Here is a 14,270-nt window from a genome sequence, read left to right as displayed (position 1 = left end):
AAACTCTGTAGATCAGTCAATTCTATCCAGGATGTGGCATCCTTGCAGCAGTATCTTGACCAACTGGCAATCTGGGCGGCTAAGTGGCAGATGAGATTTAATGTTGATAAATGTAAGGTCATGCACCTGGGATTTAAAAATATGCAAGCCACTCATACCCTTAATGGCACTGCACTAGGCAAGTGAGGGAATAAAGGGTAACTTTCTATGTTACTATGTCACAGTGATGTCAGAGTGATGTCAGAGTGATGTCACAGTGATGTCATAGTGATGTCACAGTGATGTCAAAGTGATGTCAGCTTAGGCAAGTGAGGGAATAAAGGGTAACTTTTTATGTTACTATGTCACAGTGATGTCACAGTGATGTCACTGTGATGTCACAGTGATGTCACTGTGATGTCACAGTGAGTTCACAGTGATGTCACAGTGATGTCACAGTGATGTCAGCTTAGGCAAGTGAGGGAATAAAGGGTAACTTTATATGTTACTATGTCACAGTGATGTCACAGTGATGTCACAGTGATGTCACAGTGATGTCAGCTTAGGCAAGTGAGGGAATAAAGGGTAACTTTATATGTTACTATGTCACAGTGATGTCACAGTGATGTCACAGTGATGTCAGTGTGATGTCAGAGTGATGTCACAGTGATGTCATAGTGATGTCAGCTTTGTTGCCCTTCTCTGCACCCTCTCTAAGTCAATAATGTCTGTTAAACTCTGTAGATCAGTCAATTCTATCCAGGATGTGGCATCCTTGCAGCAGTATCTTGACCAACTGGCAATCTGGGCGGCTAAGTGGCAGATGAGATTTAATGTGGATAAATGTAAGGTCATGCACCTGGGATGTAAAAATATGAAAGCCACTTATACCCTTAATGAGACTGCACTAGGCAAGTGAGGGAATACAGGGTAACTTACTATGTTACTATGTCACAGTGATGTCACAGTGATGTCACAGTGATGTCACAGTGATGTCGCAGTGATGTCACAGTGATGTCAGCTTAGGCAAGTGAGGGAATAAAGGGTAACTTTCTATGTTACTATGCCACAGTGATGTCAGAGTGATGTCAGAGTGATGTCACAGTGATGTCACAGTGATGTCACAGTGATGTCATATTGATGTCAAATTGATGTCAGCTTAGTTGCCCTTCTCTGGTCCCTCTCTTAGTCAATAATGTCCCATTAAACTCTGCAGACCAGTCAATTCTATCTAGGATGTGGCATCCTTGCAGCAGGATTTTGACCAATTGGCAATCTGGGCGGCTAAGTGGCAGATGAGATTTAATGTAGATAAATGTAAGGTCATGCACCTGGGATTTAAAAATATGCAAGCCACTCATACCCTTAATGGCACTGCACTAGGCAAGTGAGGGAATAAAGGGTAACTTTCTATGTTACTATGTCACAGTGATGTCACAGTGATGTCACAGTGATGTCACATTGATTTCAAAGTGATGTCAGCTTAGGCAAGTGAGGGAATAAAGGGTAACTTTCTACGTTACTATGTCACAGTGATGTCAGTGTGATGTCAGAGTGATGTCAGAGTGATGTCACAGTGATGTCACAGTGATGTCACAGTGATGTCAGCTTAGGCAAGTGAGGGAAGAAAGGGTAACTTTTTATGTTACTATGTCACAGTGATGTCAGTGTGATGTCACAGTGATGTCAGTGTGATGTCACAGTGATGTCACAGTGATGTCACAGTGATGTCACAGTGATGTCAAAGTGATGTCAGCTTAGGCAAGTGAGGGAATAAAGGGTAACTTTTTATGTTACTATGTCACAGTGATGTCAGAGTGATGTCACAGTGATGTCAGAGTGATGTCACAGTGATGTCACTGTGATGTCACAGTGAGTTCACAGTGATGTCACAGTGATGTCAGCTTAGTTACCCTTCACTTGACCCTCTCTAAGTCAAAAATGTCCCATTAAACTCTGCAGACCAGTCAATTCTATCCAGGATGTGGCATCCTTGCAGCAGGATTTTGACCAACTGGCAATCTGGGCGTCTAAGTGGCAGATGAGATTTAATGTGGATAAATGAAAGGTCATGCACCTTGGATTTAAAAATATGCAAGTCACTCATACCCTTAATGGCACTGCACTAGGCAAGTGAGAGAATAAAGGGTAACTTTCTATGTTACTATGTCACAGTGATGTCAGTGTGATGTCACAGTGATGTCACAGTGATGTCACAGTGATGTCACAGTGATGTCACAGTGATGTCAAAGTGATGTCAGCTTAGGCAAGTGAGGGAATAAAGGGTAACTTTCTATGTTACTATGTTCCAGTGATGTCAGAGTGATGTCAGAGTGATGTCAGAGTGATGTCAGGATGTCAGTGATGTCACAGTGATGTCACAGTGATGTCACAGTGATGTCAGCTTAGGCAAGTGAGGGAAGAAAGGGTAACTTTTTATGTTACTATGTCACAGTGATGTCACAGTGATGTCACAGTGATGTCACAGTGATGTCACAGTGATGTCAGCTTAGGCAAGTGAGGGAATAAAGGGTAACTTTCTACGTTACTATGTAACAGTGATGTCAGAGTGATGTCACTTAATTTTTCAGGATTCATTGAGGTCTGGCATGGTGCCAAGAGACTGGCGGATTGCTAATGTGGTGCCGTTATTTAAAAAGGGATCCCGTTCTCAGCCTGAAAACTATAGGCCTGTTAGTCTGACATCAGTAGTAGGAAAACTTTTGGAAGGGGTAATAAGGGATAGGGTACTTGAATACATTGCAGTTCACAATACTATTAGTTTGTGCCAGCATGGTTTTATGCGTAACAGATCTTGCCAGACTAATTTAGTTGCCTTTTATGAGGAGGTGAGTAGGAACCTTGATGCTGGAATGGCAGTTGATGTCATCTACTTGGACTTTGCTAAAGCGTTTGATACAGTACCTCACAGAAGGTTAATGATCAAATTAAGGAATATTGGCCTAGAACATAATATTTGTAATTGGATAGAGAACTGGCTGAAGGATAGAGTACAAAGAGTGGTTGTAAATGGAACATTTTCTAATTGGACCAGTGTGGTTAGTGGAGTACCGCAAGGGTCAGTCCTTGGGCCTTTGCTGTTTAACTTGTTTATTAATGACCTGGAGGTGGGCATAGACAGTATTGTTTCTATTTTTGCTGATGACACTAAATTGTGCAAAACTATAAGTTCCATGCAGGATGTTGCCGCTTTGCAGAACGATTTGACAAAATTAGATAACTGGGCAGGAAACTGGAAAATGAGGTTCAATGTTGATAAGTGCAAAGTTATGCACTTTGGTAGAAATAATATAAACGCAAACTATCTACTGAATGGTAGTGTGTTGGGGGTATCCTTAATGGAGAAGGATCTAGGGGTTTTTGTTGATAACAAGTTGTCTAATGCCAGGCAGTGTCATTCTGTGGCTACTAAAGCAAATAAAGTGCTGTCTTGTATAAAAAAGGGCATTGACTCAAGGGATGAGAACATAATTTTGCCCCTTTATAGGTCCCTGGTAAGGCCTCACCTTGAGTATGCAGTGCAGTTTTGGGCTCCAGTCCTTAAGAAGGATATTAATGAGCTGGAGAGAGTGCAGAGACGTGCAACTAAACTGGTTAAGGGGATGGAAGATTTAAACTATGAGGTGAGACTGTCGAGGTTGGGGTTGTTTTCTCTGGAAAAGAGGCGCTTGCGAGGGGACATGATTACTCTGTACAAGTACATTAGAGGGGATTATAGGCAGTTGGGGGATGTTCTTTTTTCCTATAAAAACAATCAACGCACCAGAGGTCACCCCTTTAGATTAGAGGAAAGGAGTTTCCATTTGAAGCAGCGTAGGTGGTTTTTCACGGTGAGGGCAGTGAGGTTATGGAATGCCCTTCCTAGTGATGTGGTAATGGCAGATTCTGTTAATGCCTTTAAGAGGGGCCTGGATGAGTTCTTGATCAATCAGAATATCCAAGGCTATTGTGATACTAATATCTACAGTTAGTATTAGTGGTTGTATTTATAGTTTATGTATGTGAGTGTATAGATTGGTAGGTGTGGGTTAGGTGTGCTGGGTTTACTTGGATGGGTTGAACTTGATGGACACAGGTCTTTTTTCAACCCTATGTAACTATGTAACTATGTAACTATGTAACTATGTCACAGTGATGTCACAGTGATGTCAAAGTGATGTCAGCTTAGGCAAGTGAGGGAATAAAGGGTAACTTTCTATGTTACTATGTTCCAGTGATGTCAGTGTGATGTCACAGTGATATCACAGTGATGTCACAGTGATGTCACAGTGATGTCACAGTGATGTCAGCTTAGGCAAGTGAGAGAAGAAAGGGTAACTTTTTATGTCACAGTGATGTCACAGTGATGTCACAGTGATGTCACAGTGATGTCACAGTGATGTCAGAGTGATGTCACAGTGATGTCAAAGTGATGTCAGCTTAGTTGCCCTTCTCTTCACCCTCTCTAAGTCAATAATGTCTGTTAAACTCTGTAGATCAGTCAATTCTATCCAGGATGTGGCATCCTTGCAGCAGTATCTTGACCAACTGGCAATCTGGGCGGCTAAGTGGCAGATGAGATTTAATGTGGATAAATGTAAGGTCATGCACCTGGGATTTAAAAATATGCAAGCCACTCATACCCTTAATGGCACTGCACTAGGCAAGTGAGGGAATAAAGGGTAACTTTCTATGTTACTATGTCACAGTGATGTCAGTGTGATGTCACAGTGATGTCAGAGTGATGTCACAGTGATGTCACAGTGATGTCACAGTGATGTCACAGTGATGTCAAAGTGATGTCAGCTTAGGCAAGTGAGGGAATAAAGGGTAACTTTTTATGTTACTATGTCACAGTGATGTCACAGTGATGTCACAGTGATGTCACTGTGATGTCACAGTGAGTTCACAGTGATGTCACAGTGATGTCAGCTTAGTTACCCTTCACTTGACCCTCTCTAAGTCAATAATGTCCCATTAAACTCTGCAGACCAGTCAATTCTATCCAGGATGTGGCATCCTTGCAGCAGGATTTTGACCAACTGGCAATCTGGGCGGCTAAGTGGCAGATGAGATTTAATGTGGATAAATGTAAGGTCATGCACCTGGGATTTAAAAATATGCAAGCCACTCATACCCTTAATGGCACTGCACTAGGCAAGTGAGGGAATAAAGGGTAACTTTTTATGTTACTATGTCACAGTGATGTCAGTGTGATGTCAGAGTGATGTCAGAGTGATGTCAGAGTGATGTCAGAGTGATGTCACAGTGATGTCACAGTGATGTCACAGTGATGTCACAGTGATGTCACAGTGATGTCAAAGTGATGTCAGCTTAGGCAAGTGAGGGAATAAAGGGTAACTTTCTATGTTACTATGTCACAGTGATGTCAGTGTGATGTCACAGTGATGTCAGAGTGATGTCACAGTAATGTCACAGTAATGTCACAGTGATGTCACAGTGATGTCACAGTGATGTCACAGTGATGTCACAGTGATGTCAAAGTGATGTCAGCTTAGGCAAGTGAGGGAATAAAGGGTAACTTTTTATGTTACTATGTCACAGTGATGTCACAGTGATGTCACAGTGATGTCACAGTGATGTCACAATGATTTCAGTGTGATGTCAGAGTGATGTCACAGTGATGTCACAGTGATGTCAGAGTGATGTCACAGTGATGTCATAGTGATGTCAAAGTGATGTCAGCTTAGTTGCCCTTCTCTTCACCCTCTGTAAGTCAATAATGTCTGTTAAACTCTGTAGATCAGTCAGTTCTATCCAGGATGTGGCATCCTTGCAGCAGTATCTTGACCAACTGGCAATCTGGGCGGCTAAGTGGCAGATGAGATTTAATGTGGATAAATGTAAGGTCATGCACCTGGGATGTAAAAATATGAAAGCCACTTATACCCTTAATGAGACTGAACTAGGCAAGTGAGGGTATAAAGGGTAAATTTCTATGTTACTATGTCACAGTGATGTCAGTGTGATGTCACAGTGACGTCAGAGTGATGTCAGTGTGATGTCACAGTGATGTCAAAGTGATGTCAGCTTAGGCAAGTGAGGGAATAAAGGGTAACTTTTTATGTTACTATGTCACAGTGATGTCACAGTGATGTCAGCTTAGTTACCCTTCACTTAACCCTCTCTAAGTCAATAATGTCCCATTAAACTCTGCAGACCAGTCAATTCTATCCAGGATGTGGCATCCTTGCAGCAGGATTTTGACCAACTGGCAATCTGGGCGGCTAAGTGGCAGATGAGATTTAATGTGGATAAATGTAAGGTCATGCACCTGGGATTTAAAAATATGCAAGCCACTCATACCCTTAATGGCACTGCACTAGGCAAGTGAGAGAATAAAGGGTAACTTTCTATGTTACTATGTCACAGTGATGTCAGTGTGATGTCACAGTGATGTCACAGTGATGTCACAGTGATGTCAAAGTGATGTCAGCTTAGGCAAGTGAGGGAATAAAGGGTAACTTTCTATGTTACTATGTCCCAGTGATGTCAGTGTGATGTCAGAGTGATGTCAGAGTGATGTCACAGTGATGTCACAGTGATGTCATAGTGATGTCACAGTGATGTCATATTGATGTCAAATTGATGTCAGCTTAGTTGCCCTTCTCTGGTCCCTCTCTTAGTCAATAATGTCCCATTAAACTCTGCAGACCAGTCAATGCTATCTAGGATGTGGCATCCTTGCAGCAGGATTTTGACCAATTGGCAATCTGGGCGGCTAAGTGGCAGATGAGATTTAATGTGGATAAATGTAAGGTCATGCACCTGAGATTTAAAAATATGCAAGCCACTCATACCCTTAATGGGACTGCACTAGGCAAGTGAGGGAATAAAGGGTAACTTTCTATGTTACTATGTCACAGTGATGTCAGTGTGATGTCAGAGTGATGTCAGAGTGATGTCACAGTGATGTCAAAGTGATGTCAGCTTAGGCAAGTGAGGGAATAAAGGGTAACTTTTTATGTTACTATGTCACAGTGATGTCACAGTGATGTCACAGTGATGTCACAGTGATGTCACTGTGATGTAACAGTGAGTTCACAGTGATGTCACAGTGATGTCAGCTTAGTTACCCTTCACTTGACCCTCTCTAAGTCAATAATGTCCCATTAAACTCTGCAGACCAGTCAATTCTATCCAGGATGTGGCATCCTTGCAGCAGGATTTTGACCAACTGGCAATCTGGGCGGCTAAGTGGCAGATGAGATTTAATGTGGATAAATGTAAGGTCATGCACCTGGGATTTAAAAATATGCAAGCCACTCATACCCTTAATGGCACTGCACTAGGCAAGTGAGGGAATAAAGGGTAACTTTCTATGTTACTATGTCACAGTGATGTCAGTGTGATGTCACAGTGATGTCACAGTGATGTCACAGTGATGTCACAGTGATGTCATAGTGATGTCAGCTTAGGCAAGTGAGGGAATAAAGGGTAACTTTCTATGTTACTATGTCCCAGTGATGTCAGTGTGATGTCAGAGTGATGTCAGAGTGATGTCAGAGTGATGTCAGAGTGATGTCAAAGTGATGTCACAGTGATGTCACAGTGATGTCACAGTGATGTCAGCTTAAGCAAGTGAGGGAAGAAAGGGTTACCCTTTATGTTACTATGTCACAGTGATGTCACAGTGATGTCAGTGTGATGTCACAGTGATGTCACAGTGATGTCACAGTGATGTCACAGTGATGTCATAGTGATGTCAAAGTGATGTCAGCTTAGTTGCCCTTCTCTTCACCCTCTCTAAGTCAATAATGTCTGTTAAACTCTGTAGATCAGTCAATTCTATCCAGGATGTGGCATCCTTGCAGCAGTATCTTGACCAACTGGCAATCTGGGCGGCTAAGTGGCAGATGAGATTTAATGTTGATAAATGTAAGGTCATGCACCTGGGATTTAAAAATATGCAAGCCACTCATACCCTTAATGGCACTGCACTAGGCAAGTGAGGGAATAAAGGGTAACTTTCTATGTTACTATGTCACAGTGATGTCAGAGTGATGTCAGAGTGATGTCACAGTGATGTCATAGTGATGTCACAGTGATGTCAAAGTGATGTCAGCTTAGGCAAGTGAGGGAATAAAGGGTAACTTTTTATGTTACTATGTCACAGTGATGTCACAGTGATGTCACTGTGATGTCACAGTGATGTCACTGTGATGTCACAGTGAGTTCACAGTGATGTCACAGTGATGTCACAGTGATGTCAGCTTAGGCAAGTGAGGGAATAAAGGGTAACTTTATATGTTACTATGTCACAGTGATGTCACAGTGATGTCACAGTGATGTCACAGTGATGTCACAGTGATGTCAGCTTAGGCAAGTGAGGGAATAAAGGGTAACTTTATATGTTACTATGTCACAGTGATGTCACAGTGATGTCACAGTGATGTCAGTGTGATGTCAGAGTGATGTCACAGTGATGTCATAGTGATGTCAGCTTTGTTGCCCTTCTCTGCACCCTCTCTAAGTCAATAATGTCTGTTAAACTCTGTAGATCAGTCAATTCTATCCAGGATGTGGCATCCTTGCAGCAGTATCTTGACCAACTGGCAATCTGGGCGGCTAAGTGGCAGATGAGATTTAATGTGGATAAATGTAAGGTCATGCACCTGGGATGTAAAAATATGAAAGCCACTTATACCCTTAATGAGACTGCACTAGGCAAGTGAGGGAATACAGGGTAACTTACTATGTTACTATGTCACAGTGATGTCACAGTGATGTCACAGTGATGTCACAGTGATGTCACAGTGATGTCGCAGTGATGTCACAGTGATGTCAGCTTAGGCAAGTGAGGGAATAAAGGGTAACTTTCTATGTTACTATGCCACAGTGATGTCAGAGTGATGTCAGAGTGATGTCACAGTGATGTCACAGTGATGTCACAGTGATGTCATATTGATGTCAAATTGATGTCAGCTTAGTTGCCCTTCTCTGGTCCCTCTCTTAGTCAATAATGTCCCATTAAACTCTGCAGACCAGTCAATTCTATCTAGGATGTGGCATCCTTGCAGCAGGATTTTGACCAATTGGCAATCTGGGCGGCTAAGTGGCAGATGAGATTTAATGTTGATAAATGTAAGGTCATGCACCTGGGATTTAAAAATATGCAAGCCACTCATACCCTTAATGGCACTGCACTAGGCAAGTGAGGGAATAAAGGGTAACTTTCTATGTTACTATGTCACAGTGATGTCACAGTGATGTCACAGTGATGTCACATTGATTTCAAAGTGATGTCAGCTTAGGCAAGTGAGGGAATAAAGGGTAACTTTCTACGTTACTATGTCACAGTGATGTCAGTGTGATGTCAGAGTGATGTCAGAGTGATGTCACAGTGATGTCACAGTGATGTCACAGTGATGTCAGCTTAGGCAAGTGAGGGAAGAAAGGGTAACTTTTTATGTTACTATGTCACAGTGATGTCAGTGTGATGTCACAGTGATGTCAGTGTGATGTCACAGTGATGTCACAGTGATGTCACAGTGATGTCACAGTGATGTCAAAGTGATGTCAGCTTAGGCAAGTGAGGGAATAAAGGGTAACTTTTTATGTTACTATGTCACAGTGATGTCAGAGTGATGTCACAGTGATGTCAGAGTGATGTCACAGTGATGTCACTGTGATGTCACAGTGAGTTCACAGTGATGTCACAGTGATGTCAGCTTAGTTACCCTTCACTTGACCCTCTCTAAGTCAAAAATGTCCCATTAAACTCTGCAGACCAGTCAATTCTATCCAGGATGTGGCATCCTTGCAGCAGGATTTTGACCAACTGGCAATCTGGGCGTCTAAGTGGCAGATGAGATTTAATGTGGATAAATGAAAGGTCATGCACCTTGGATTTAAAAATATGCAAGTCACTCATACCCTTAATGGCACTGCACTAGGCAAGTGAGAGAATAAAGGGTAACTTTCTATGTTACTATGTCACAGTGATGTCAGTGTGATGTCACAGTGATGTCACAGTGATGTCACAGTGATGTCACAGTGATGTCACAGTGATGTCAAAGTGATGTCAGCTTAGGCAAGTGAGGGAATAAAGGGTAACTTTCTATGTTACTATGTTCCAGTGATGTCAGAGTGATGTCAGAGTGATGTCAGAGTGATGTCAGAGTGATGTCACAGTGATGTCACAGTGATGTCACAGTGATGTCACAGTGATGTCAGCTTAGGCAAGTGAGGGAAGAAAGGGTAACTTTTTATGTTACTATGTCACAGTGATGTCACAGTGATGTCACAGTGATGTCACAGTGATGTCACAGTGATGTCAAAGTGATGTCAGCTTAGGCAAGTGAGGGAATAAAGGGTAACTTTCTACGTTACTATGTAACAGTGATGTCAGAGTGATGTCACTTAATTTTTCAGGATTCATTGAGGTCTGGCATGGTGCCAAGAGACTGGCGGATTGCTAATGTGGTGCCGTTATTTAAAAAGGGATCCCGTTCTCAGCCTGAAAACTATAGGCCTGTTAGTCTGACATCAGTAGTAGGAAAACTTTTGGAAGGGGTAATAAGGGATAGGGTACTTGAATACATTGCAGTTCACAATACTATTAGTTTGTGCCAGCATGGTTTTATGCGTAACAGATCTTGCCAGACTAATTTAGTTGCCTTTTATGAGGAGGTGAGTAGGAACCTTGATGCTGGAATGGCAGTTGATGTCATCTACTTGGACTTTGCTAAAGCGTTTGATACAGTACCTCACAGAAGGTTAATGATCAAATTAAGGAATATTGGCCTAGAACATAATATTTGTAATTGGATAGAGAACTGGCTGAAGGATAGAGTACAAAGAGTGGTTGTAAATGGAACATTTTCTAATTGGACCAGTGTGGTTAGTGGAGTACCGCAAGGGTCAGTCCTTGGGCCTTTGCTGTTTAACTTGTTTATTAATGACCTGGAGGTGGGCATAGACAGTATTGTTTCTATTTTTGCTGATGACACTAAATTGTGCAAAACTATAAGTTCCATGCAGGATGTTGCCGCTTTGCAGAACGATTTGACAAAATTAGATAACTGGGCAGGAAACTGGAAAATGAGGTTCAATGTTGATAAGTGCAAAGTTATGCACTTTGGTAGAAATAATATAAACGCAAACTATCTACTGAATGGTAGTGTGTTGGGGGTATCCTTAATGGAGAAGGATCTAGGGGTTTTTGTTGATAACAAGTTGTCTAATGCCAGGCAGTGTCATTCTGTGGCTACTAAAGCAAATAAAGTGCTGTCTTGTATAAAAAAGGGCATTGACTCAAGGGATGAGAACATAATTTTGCCCCTTTATAGGTCCCTGGTAAGGCCTCACCTTGAGTATGCAGTGCAGTTTTGGGCTCCAGTCCTTAAGAAGGATATTAATGAGCTGGAGAGAGTGCAGAGACGTGCAACTAAACTGGTTAAGGGGATGGAAGATTTAAACTATGAGGTGAGACTGTCGAGGTTGGGGTTGTTTTCTCTGGAAAAGAGGCGCTTGCGAGGGGACATGATTACTCTGTACAAGTACATTAGAGGGGATTATAGGCAGTTGGGGGATGTTCTTTTTTCCTATAAAAACAATCAACGCACCAGAGGTCACCCCTTTAGATTAGAGGAAAGGAGTTTCCATTTGAAGCAGCGTAGGTGGTTTTTCACGGTGAGGGCAGTGAGGTTATGGAATGCCCTTCCTAGTGATGTGGTAATGGCAGATTCTGTTAATGCCTTTAAGAGGGGCCTGGATGAGTTCTTGATCAATCAGAATATCCAAGGCTATTGTGATACTAATATCTACAGTTAGTATTAGTGGTTGTATTTATAGTTTATGTATGTGAGTGTATAGATTGGTAGGTGTGGGTTAGGTGTGCTGGGTTTACTTGGATGGGTTGAACTTGATGGACACAGGTCTTTTTTCAACCCTATGTAACTATGTAACTATGTAACTATGTAACTATGTCACAGTGATGTCACAGTGATGTCAAAGTGATGTCAGCTTAGGCAAGTGAGGGAATAAAGGGTAACTTTCTATGTTACTATGTTCCAGTGATGTCAGTGTGATGTCACAGTGATATCACAGTGATGTCACAGTGATGTCACAGTGATGTCACAGTGATGTCAGCTTAGGCAAGTGAGAGAAGAAAGGGTAACTTTTTATGTCACAGTGATGTCACAGTGATGTCACAGTGATGTCACAGTGATGTCACAGTGATGTCACAGTGATGTCAGAGTGATGTCACAGTGATGTCAAAGTGATGTCAGCTTAGTTGCCCTTCTCTTCACCCTCTCTAAGTCAATAATGTCTGTTAAACTCTGTAGATCAGTCAATTCTATCCAGGATGTGGCATCCTTGCAGCAGTATCTTGACCAACTGGCAATCTGGGCGGCTAAGTGGCAGATGAGATTTAATGTGGATAAATGTAAGGTCATGCACCTGGGATTTAAAAATATGCAAGCCACTCATACCCTTAATGGCACTGCACTAGGCAAGTGAGGGAATAAAGGGTAACTTTCTATGTTACTATGTCACAGTGATGTCAGTGTGATGTCACAGTGATGTCAGAGTGATGTCACAGTGATGTCACAGTGATGTCACAGTGATGTCACAGTGATGTCAAAGTGATGTCAGCTTAGGCAAGTGAGGGAATAAAGGGTAACTTTTTATGTTACTATGTCACAGTGATGTCACAGTGATGTCACAGTGATGTCACTGTGATGTCACAGTGAGTTCACAGTGATGTCACAGTGATGTCAGCTTAGTTACCCTTCACTTGACCCTCTCTAAGTCAATAATGTCCCATTAAACTCTGCAGACCAGTCAATTCTATCCAGGATGTGGCATCCTTGCAGCAGGATTTTGACCAACTGGCAATCTGGGTGGCTAAGTGGCAGATGAGATTTAATGTGGATAAATGTAAGGTCATGCACCTGGGATTTAAAAATATGCAAGCCACTCATACCCTTAATGGCACTGCACTAGGCAAGTGAGGGAATAAAGGGTAACTTTTATGTTACTATGTCACAGTGATGTCAGTGTGATGTCAGAGTGATGTCAGAGTGATATCAGAGTGATGTCAGAGTGATGTCACAGTGATGTCACAGTGATGTCACAGTGATGTCACAGTGATGTCACAGTGATGTCCAAAGTGATGTCAAGCTTAGGCAAGTGAGGGAATAAAGGTAACTTTTCTATGATACTATGTCACAGTGATGTCAGTGTGATGTCACAGTGATGTCAGAGTGCAAATGTCACAGTAATGTCACAGTAATGTCACAGTGATGTCACAGTGATGTCACAGTGATGTCAAATCAACTGATGTCAGCTTAGGCAAGTGAGGGAATAAAGGGTACTTTTTATGTTACTAATGTCACAGTGATGTCACAGTGAATGTCACAGTGATGTCACAATGATTTCAGTGTGATGTCAGAGTGATGTCACAGTGATGTCACAGTGATGTCAGAGTGATGTCACAGTGATGTCATAGTGATGTCAAAAGTGATGTCAGCTTAGTTGCCCTTCTCTTCACCCTCTGTAAGTCAATAATGTCTTGTTAAACTCTGTAGATCAGTCAGTTCTATCCAGGATGTGGCATCCTTGCAGCAGTATCTTGACCAACTGGCAATCTGGGCGGCTAAGTGGCAGATGAGATTTAATGTGGATAAATGTAAGGTCATGCACCTGGGATGTAAAAATATGAAAGCCACTTATACCCTTAATGAGACTGAACTAGGCAAGTGAGGGTATAAAGGGTAAATTTCTATGTTACTATGTCACAGTGATGTCAGTGTGATGTCACAGTGACGTCAGAGTGATGTCAGTGTGATGTCACAGTGATGTCAAAGTGATGTCAGCTTAGGCAAGTGAGGGAATAAAGGGTAACTTTTTATGTTACTATGTCACAGTGATGTCACAGTGATGTCACTTAGTTACCCTTCACTTGACCCTCTCTAAGTCAATAATGTCCATTAAACTCTGCAGACCAGTCAATTCTATCCAGGATGTGGCATCCTTGCAGCAGGATTTTGACCAACTGGCAATCTGGGCGGCTAAGTGGCAGATGAGATTTAATGTGGATAAATGTAAGGTCATGCACCTGGGATTTAAAAATATGCAAGCCACTCATACCCTTAATGGCACTGCACTAGGCAAGTGAGGGAATAAAGGGTAACTTTCTATGTTACTATGTCACAGTGATGTCAGTGTGATGTCACAGTGATGTCACAGTGATGTCACAGTGATGTCACATTGATTTCAAAGTGATGTCAGCTTAGGCAAGTGAGGGAATAAAGGGTAACTTT

The sequence above is a fragment of the Xenopus tropicalis genome, chromosome 1, assembly GCF_000004195.4.
Source record: "Xenopus tropicalis strain Nigerian chromosome 1, UCB_Xtro_10.0, whole genome shotgun sequence".
NCBI classification, from domain to species: domain Eukaryota; kingdom Metazoa; phylum Chordata; class Amphibia; order Anura; family Pipidae; genus Xenopus; species Xenopus tropicalis.
The sequence above is the reverse complement of the archived record's forward strand: the minus strand, read 5'-3'. Positions refer to the sequence as shown.